This window comes from Pristiophorus japonicus, chromosome Y (assembly GCF_044704955.1).
Source record: "Pristiophorus japonicus isolate sPriJap1 chromosome Y, sPriJap1.hap1, whole genome shotgun sequence".
NCBI lineage: Eukaryota > Metazoa > Chordata > Chondrichthyes > Pristiophoridae > Pristiophorus > Pristiophorus japonicus.
Window position 1 is genome coordinate 23,087,750 of NC_092011.1, and position 8,948 is coordinate 23,096,697.

The 8,948-nt window shown below is 45.7% G+C and overlaps 1 pseudogene; it reads left to right on the forward strand.

Moving 5' to 3' along the window:
• The first annotated feature begins 7,114 nt into the window (after window positions 1–7,114).
• Window positions 7,115–8,660, forward strand: LOC139241075 (probable G-protein coupled receptor 139; annotated as a pseudogene).
• Window positions 8,661–8,948: the final 288 nt, after the last annotated feature.

Below are 8,948 nucleotides of genomic sequence, written 5' to 3' on the forward strand. Positions count from 1 at the left end.
GAGCATCCACGATGCTGAGAATGATGTGAGTAGCACGTGTAGCGAGTTGGTCTTACCGCAGGAAAAGAGTCCACAGCCAGATAGGGAATGGAAGACCAGCAGGAAGAGTAGTGCAAGGAAAGTAGTGCAGGGGTCCCCTGTGGTCATCCCCCTGCAAAACAGATACACCGCTTTGAGTACTATTGGGGGGGATGACTCATCAGGGGAGGGCAGCAGCAGCCAAGTTCATGGCACCGTGGCTGGCTATGTTGCACAGAAGGGCAGGAAAAAGTGTAGGAGAGCGATAGTGATAGGAGATTCAATGGTGAGGGGAATAGATAGGCGTTTCTGCGGCCGCAACCGAGACTCCAGGATGGTATGTTGCCTCCCTGGTGCAAGGGTCAAGGATGTCTCGGAGCGGATGCAGGATATTCTGAAAAGGGAGGGAGAACAGCCAGTTGTCGTGGTGCACATTGGTAACAACGACATAAGTAAAAAAAAGGGATGAGTTCCTACGAAACGAATTTAAGGAGCTAGAACCTAAATTAAAAAGTAGGACCTCAAAAGTAGTAATCTCGGGATTGCTACCAGTGCCACGTGCTAGTCAGAGTAGGAATCACAGGATAGCGCAGATGAATACGTGGCTTGAGCAGTGTTGCAGCAGGGAGGGATTCAAATTCTTGGGGCATTGGAACCGGTTCTGGGGGAGGTTGGACCAGTGCAAACCGGACGGTCTGCACCTGGGCAGGACCGGAACCAATGTCTTTGGGGGAGTGTTTGCTAGTGCTGTTGGGGAGGAGTTAAACTAATATGGCAGGGGGATGGGAACCAATGCAGAGAGACAGAGGGAGACAAAAAGGAGGCAAAAGCAAAAGACAGAAAGGAGATGAGGAAAAGTGGAGGGCAGAGAAACCCAAGGCAAAGAACAAAAAGGGCCACTGTACAGCAAAATTCTAAAAGGATAAAGGGTGTTAAAAAAACAAGCCTGAAGGCTTTGTGTCTTAATGTAAGGAGTATCCGCAATAAGGTGGATGAATTAACTGTGCAAATAGATGTTAACAAATATGATGTGATTGGGATTACGGAGACGTGGCTCCAGGATGATCAGGGCTGGGAACTTAACATCCAGGGGTATTCAACATTCAGGAAGGATAGAATAAAAGGAAAAGGAGGTGGGGTAGCATTGCTGGTTAAAGAGGAGATTAATGCAATAGTTAGGAAGGACATTAGCTTGGATGATGTGGAATCTATATGGGTAGAGCTGCAGAACACCAAAGGGCAAAAAACGTTAGTGGGAGTTGTGTACAGACCTCCAAAGAGTAGTAGTGATGTTGGGGAGGGTATCAAACAGGAAATTAGGGGTGCATGCAATAAAGGTGCAGCAGTTATAATGGGTGACTTTAATATGCACATAGATTGGGGGAGCCAAACTGGAAGCAATACGGTGGAGGAGGATTTCCTGGAGTGCATAAGGGATGGTTTTCTAGACCAATATGTCGAGGAACCAACTAGGGGGGAGGCCATCTTAGACTGGGTGTTTTGTAATGAGAGAGGATTAATTAGCAATCTTGTTGTGCGAGGCCCCTTGGGGAAGAGTGACCATAATATGGTGGAATTCTGCATTAGGATGGAGAATGAAACAGTTAATTCAGAGACCATGGTCCAGAACTTAAAGAAGGGTAACTTTGAAGGTATAAGGCGTAAATTGGCTAGGATAGATTGGCGAATGATATTAAGGGGTTGACTGTGGATGGGCAATGGCAGACATTTAGAGACCGCATGGATGAACTACAACAATTGTACATTCCTGTCTGGCGGAAAAATAAAAAAGGGAAGGTGGCTCAACCGTGGCTATCAAGGGAAATCAGGGATAGTATTAAAGCCAAGGAAGTGGCATACAAATTGGCCAGAAATAGCAGCGAACCCGGGGACTGGGAGAAAATTAGAACTCAGCAGAGGAGGACAAAGGGTTTGATTAGGGCAGGAAAAATGGAGTACGAGAAGAAGCTTGCAGGGAATTTTAAGGCGGATTGCAAAAGTTTCTATAGATATGTAAAGAGAAAAAGGTTAGTAAAGACAAATGTAGGTCCCCTGCAGTCAGAATCAGGGGAAGTCATAACGGGGAACAAAGAAATTGCAGACCAATTGGACAAGTACTTTGGTTCGGTATTCACTAAGGAGGACACCAACAACCTTCCAGATATAAAAGGGGTCAGAGGGTCTAGTAAGGAGGAGGAACTGAGGGAAATCTTTATTCGTCGGGAAATTGTGTTGGGGAAATTGATGGGATTGAAGGCCGACACATCCCCAGGGCCTGATGGACTGCATCCCAGAGTACTTAAGGAGGTGGCCTTGGAAATAGTAGATGCATTGACAGTCATTTTCCAACATTCCATTGACTCTGGATCAGTTCCTATCGAGTGGAGGGTAGCCAATGTAACCCCACTTTTTAAAAAAAGGAGGGAGAGAAAAAACAGGGAATTATAGACCGGTCAGCCTGACCTCAGTAGTGGGAAAAATGATGGAATCAATTATTAAGGATATCATAGCAGTGCATTTGGAAAATGGTGACATGATAGGTCCAAGTCAGCATGGATTTGTGAAAGGGAAATCATGCTTGACAAATCTTCTGGAATTTTTTGAGGATGTTTCCAGTAAAGTGAACAAGGGAGAACCAGTTGATGTGGTATATTTGGACTTTCAGAAGGCTTTCGACAAGGTCCCACACAAGAGATTAATGTGCAAAGTTAAAGCACATGGGATTGGGGGTAGTGTGTTGACGTGGATTGAGAACTGGTTGTCAGACAGGAAGCAAAGTGTAGGAGTAAATGGGTACTTTTCAGAATGGCATGCAGTGACTAGTGGGGTACCGCAAGGTTCTGTGCTGGGGCCCCAGCTGTTGACATTGTACATTTAGATTGAGACGAGGGGATTAAATGTAGTATCTCCAAATTTGTGGATGACACTAAGTTGGGTGGCAGTGTGAGCTGCGAGGAGGATGATATGAGGCTGCAGATTGACTTGGATAGGGTAGGTGAGTGGGCAAATGCATGGCAGATGAAATATAATGTGGATAAATGTGAGGTTATCCACTTTGTCGTAAAAACAGAGAGACAGACTATTATCTGAATGGTGACAGATTAGGAAAAGGGGAGTGCAACGAGACCTGGGTGTCATGGTACATCAGTCATTGAAGGTTGGCATGCAGGTACAGCAGGCGGTTCAGAAAGCAAATGGCATGTTGATCTTCATAGCGAGGGGATTTGAGTACAGGGGCAGGGAGGTGTTGCTACAGTTGTACAGGGCCTTGGCGAGGCCACACCTGGAGTATTGTGTACAGTTTTGGTCTCCTAACTTGAGGAAGGACATTCTTGCTATTGATGGAGTGCAGCGAAGATTCACCAGACTGATTCCCGGGATGGTGGGACTGACCTATCAAGAAAGACTGGATTAACTGGGCTTATATTCACTGGAGTTCAGAAGAATGAGAGGGGACCTCATAGAAACGTTTAAAATTCTGACGGGTTTAGACAGGTGAGATGCAGGAAGAATGTTCCCAATGTTGGGGAAGTCCAGAACCAGGGGTCACAGTCTAAGGATAAGGGGTAAGCCATTTAAGAACGAGGTGAGGAGAAACTTCTTCACCCAGAGAGTGGTGAACCTGTGGAATTCTCTACCACAGAAAGTAGTTGAGGCCAATTCACTAAATATATTCAAAAGGGAGTTAGATGAAGTCCTTACTACTCGGGGGAACAAGGGGTATGGCGAGAAAGCAGGAAGGAGGTACTGAAGTTGCATGTTCAGCCATGAACTCATTGAATGGCGGTGCAGGCTAGAAGGGCTGAATGGCCTACTCTTGCACCTATTTTCTATGTTTCTATCCTGAGATTACATCCCCTGGTTCTGGATTTCCCCAACATGGGGAACATTCTTCCTGCATCTAACCTGTCCAGTCCAGTCAGAATTGTATATGTTTCTATGACATCACCTCTCATCCTTCTAAACTCCAGTGAATACAGGTCCAGTTGATCCAGTCTCTCCTCATAGGTCAGTCCTGCCATCCCTGGAATCAGTCTGATGAACCTTCGCTGCACTTGCTCAATAGCAAGAATGTCCTTCCTCAGATTAGGATACCAGAACTGAACACAATAGTCCAGGTGAGGCATCACTAAGGCCCTCGACAACTGCAATAACACCTCCCTGTCCCTATTTTCAAATCCACTAGCTATGAAGGCCAACATACCATTTGCCTTCTTCACCGCCTGCTGCATCTGTATGCCAACTTTCAATGACTGATGCACCATGACACCCAGGTTTCGTTGCACCTCCCCTTTTCCTAATCTGCCGCGATTCAAATAATATTCTGCCTTCATGTTTTTGCCACCAAAGTGGATAACCTCACATTTATCCACATTTTACTGCATCTGCCATGCGTTTGCTCACTCACCTAACCTGTCCAAGTCACCCTGCAGCCTCTTAGCATCCTCCTCACAGCTCACACCGCCACCCAGCTTAGTGTCATTTGCAAACTTGGACATATTACACTCCATTCCATCACCTAAATCATGAATGTATATTATAAATAGCTCGTGTCCCAGCACTGAGCCCTGCGGCACCCCAGTAGTCACTGCCTGCCATTCCAAAAAGGACCCATTTATACTGACTCTCTGCTTCCTATCTGCCAACCAGTTCTCTATCCATGTCAGTACATTACCCCCAATACCATGTGCTTTAATTTTGCACACCAATCTCTTGTGTGGGACCTTGTCAAAAGCCTTTTGAAAATCCAAATACACCACATCCACTGGTTCTCCCTTGTCCACTCTACCAGTTCCACCCTCAAAAAATTCGAGAAGATTTGTCAAGCATTATTTCCCTTTCATAAATCCATGCTGACTGGACCGATCCTGTCACTACTTTCCAAATGCGCTGCTATTTCACTTTTAATAATTGATTCCAGCATTTTCCCCACTACTGATGCCAGGCTAACCGGTCTATAATTACCTGCTTTCTCTCTCCCTCCTTTCTTAAAACGTGGTGTTACATTAGCCATCCGCCAATCCATAAGAACTGATCCAGTGTCGATAGACTTGGAAAATGAATGCCAATGCATCCACTATTTCTAGGGCCACTTCATTAAGTATTCTGGGATTCAGACTATCAGACCCTGGGGATGTATCGTCCTTCAATCCCATCAATTTCCCTAACACAATTTCCCGCCTAATCAGGATTTCCTTCAGTTTCTCCTTCTCACTAGTCCCTCCATCCCCGAGTATATCCGGAAGGTTATTTGTGTCTTCCTTCATGAAGACAGAACCAAAGTATTTGTTGAACTTGTTCGCCATTTCTTTGTTCCCCATTATAAATTCACCTGAATCTGACTGCAAGGGATCTACGTTTGTCTTTACTAATCTTAGTGAGACCTCACCTGGAATATTGTGTTCAGTTTTGTTCTCCTAACCTGCTGAAGCACATGCTTGCTACTGAGGAAGTGCAGCGAAGGTTCACCAGACTGATTCCCGGGATGGCAGGACTGACATATGTGGATCGGCTGAGCTTGTATTCACTGGAGTTTCAAAGGATGAGAAGGGATCTCATAGAAACATATAAAGTTATGACGGGACTGGACAGGTTAGATGCAGGAAGAATGTTCCCCATGTTGGGGAAGTCCAGAACCAGGGGACATAGTCTAAGGACAAGGGGGTAAGCCATTTAGGACTGAGATGAGGAGAATCGTCATGACTCAGAGCGATGTTAACCTGTGGAATTCGCTACCTCAGAGAGCTGTTAATGTCAGTTCATTTGATATATTGAAGAGGGAGTTAGATATGGCCCTCATGGCTAAAGGGTTCAAGGGGTATGGGGAGAAAGCAGGTAAGGGGTACTGAGGTGAATGATCAGCCATGAACATATTGAATGGTGGTGCAGGCTCGACGGGCTGAATGGCCTACTCCTGCACCTATTTTTTATGTTTCTATGTTTCTATGTTTTTCTCTTCACATATCTATAGAAGCTTTTGCAGTCAGTTTTTATGTTCCCAGCAAACTTCCTTTCATACTCGCTTTTCCCCCTCCTAATTAAACCCTTTGTCCTCCTCTGCTGAATTATAAAATTCCCCCAATCCTCAGGTTTGCTGCTTTTTCTGGTCAATTTATATGCCTCTTCCTTGGATTTAACACTATTCTTAATTGCCCTTGTTAGCCATGGTTGAGCCACCTTCCCCGTTTCATTTTTACTCCAGACATGGATGTACAATTGTTGAAATTCATCCATGTGATCTTTAAATGTTTGCCATTGCCTATCCACTGTCAACCCTTTAAGTATCACTCACCAGGCTATTCTCGCCAATTCACGTCTCATGCCATCCAAGTTACCTTTCCTTAAGTTCAGGACCCTAGTCTGTGAATTAACTGTGTCACTCTCCATCTTAATAAAGAATTCTACCATATTATGGTCACTCTTCCCCAAGGGTCCTCGCACAACAAGATTGCAAATTAGTCCTTTCTCATTACACATCATCAACTCTGGGATGACCAGCCCTCTAGTTGGTTCCTCGACATATTGGTCTAGAAAACCATCCCTAACACAATCCAAGACATTCTTCTCCACCATATTGCTACCAGTTTGGTAGGCCCAATCAATATGTAGATTAAAGTCGCCCATGATGACTGCTGTACTTTTATTGCACGCATCCCTAATTTCTTGTTTGATGCTATCCCCAACCTCACTACAACTGTTTGGCGGTCTCTACACAACTTCCACGAGCGTTTTCTGCCCCTTGGTATTCCGTAGCTCCACCCATAGCGATTCCACATCATCCAAGCTAAATTCCTTCCTTACCATTGCATTAATTTCCTCTTTAACCAACAACGCTATCCCACCTCCTTTTCCTTTCTGTCTATCCTTCCTGAATGTTGAATACCACTGGATGTTGAGTTCCCAGCCTTGGTCGCCCTGGAGCCATGTATCCATGATGCCAATTACATCATATCCGTTAACAGCTATTTGTACATTGACTGTTAGAGACTGTTGGGAAACTAGCGCTCATTGATTGAGAGTTGGACAATGGGAGTTCATTGATTGACAGAGAGTTTGGCACTGTCAGATAATTAAGTGACTGAGAAAGAATTGAAGAATGGGAGCTCATGAAGTGATGAAGGTGGTAGAACAATGGGAGCTGATTGAGCGATGCAGAAAATTTGGTAATGGAAAGTCTTTGACGGATACAGACAGTCGGACAATGGGTGCTTATTGAGCGATGCAGAGTTGCGCACTGGGAGATGATTGAGTGAAGAAGTGAGTTGGACAACTGGATCTCATTGAGTTCTGATGAGAATTGAACACCAGGAGCTCATTGGGTGATTGGATGACAGTTGGAAATTTGGACCGAAAAGTGAAATGGAATTGGTACAGTTTATACAAATATGTAAAAACTATGTATTGGTCTGAATGCCAATAATTCTATTCTCCAATCTTTGTCTGTATCCTAAATTAGAAATGTTCTCTCTTCCGACAACTTGCTGCACTCCCTCTTCTTTGTATCAAGTCAGGAGTGTGTTGAAATCAAGACTCATTGCATGATCTACTCCAACTCATTCAACGTCAGGGGTACTCGACACCGCTGTCTGATATGGTTTTCATCCCACAATCAGCAGGCTCTCAATTCTGAACAGAGGCCTTTCCTCATCATCATCCATGCTTTACGTTGCCTTCTCTCCCAATGTTTCCAAGCTCGGTGTCATCCTATAACACATGTGTGGGTGTAATTACTAACCGTCACCTCTCTTTCCCTCTCTGGCAGCTAACTTAATGACCATTGTGATTCTCTCCCGCGGGAGCTGTGGCCTCGCCAAATGCACGGGCCGTTACCTGGTCTCCATGGCAGCGGCGGACTTGCTGGTCATCATCTTCTGTGTGGTGTTGAACTACTTGGGATCTCTCTACTTCCCCTTCTCGATCCTCACCTATTACCACGTGTGCAGCCTGAAAGGCATCATGAATGCCGCGGTGGTTGACTCCTCGGTCTGGCTCACTGTGGCTTTCACCTTCGATCGATTTGTCGCCATTTGTTGCCAGAGGTGGAAAGTGAGATACTGCACAGAGGAGACGGCAGCGCGGGTAATAACGACCATATGCACGGTGAGCTACCTGCGCAATATCCCGCGCTACTTCATCTATGAACCGGTTATCATCCCCAGTTCATTCCCTGGCTGTAGACTTCGCAATGTGTGCACAAAGTCCCCCTGGGCTGTTTACATGTGGTCCGGCACAGTCTTAACCCCTCTCATTCCCTACGTGTGTATCTCGCTGCTCAACGCTCTCACCGTCAGGCACGTTCTCGTGGCCAGTCGGGTCCGCAGGGCATTCCGGGGTCAAGGTGGCGTTGGAAGCAAATTGACCCCGAGATGGAGAACCGGAGAAGATCCATCATCCTACTCTTCGCCATATCGGGCAGCTTCATCGTGCTGTGGATTACCAGAGTGGTGGACTTTGTGTTTCAGGAGATATTGCTGGACGTGAGCCACAATGTCATAGTCAGCCAAGTCGGCGACATGCTGATGTACCTGAACTCCTGCACCAACACCTGCATTTACGCTCTCACCCAGGCTAAGTTCAGGGAGGAGATGAGGCAAGCCATCACACAGCCCATTCATCGGTTCCTGAAACTCATCAAAAAATAAACATCAAAGCAGAGTTTGTTAACTCATCGACCCAACCAGCAACTGCCCGCAGGGGTGGAGTGGAGTCTGGACAACCGTAACGAGCCGAGATTCTGCCAATCATGTCCCACTTAGATGTTGTGTTATATGTTTAAAAAAACAGACAGTTGTGGAAAAGTGAGTCAGCGCATCAAGGGGAAAAAGTTGAGTTAACAGTGACAAGGAAGGAGAGAAGGTGAACCTGGGTTGTTCAGGGCCGATCATCGCTGGAGCAATTCCACTCCCCCTTTAGTCTCTCTAATGTCTTCT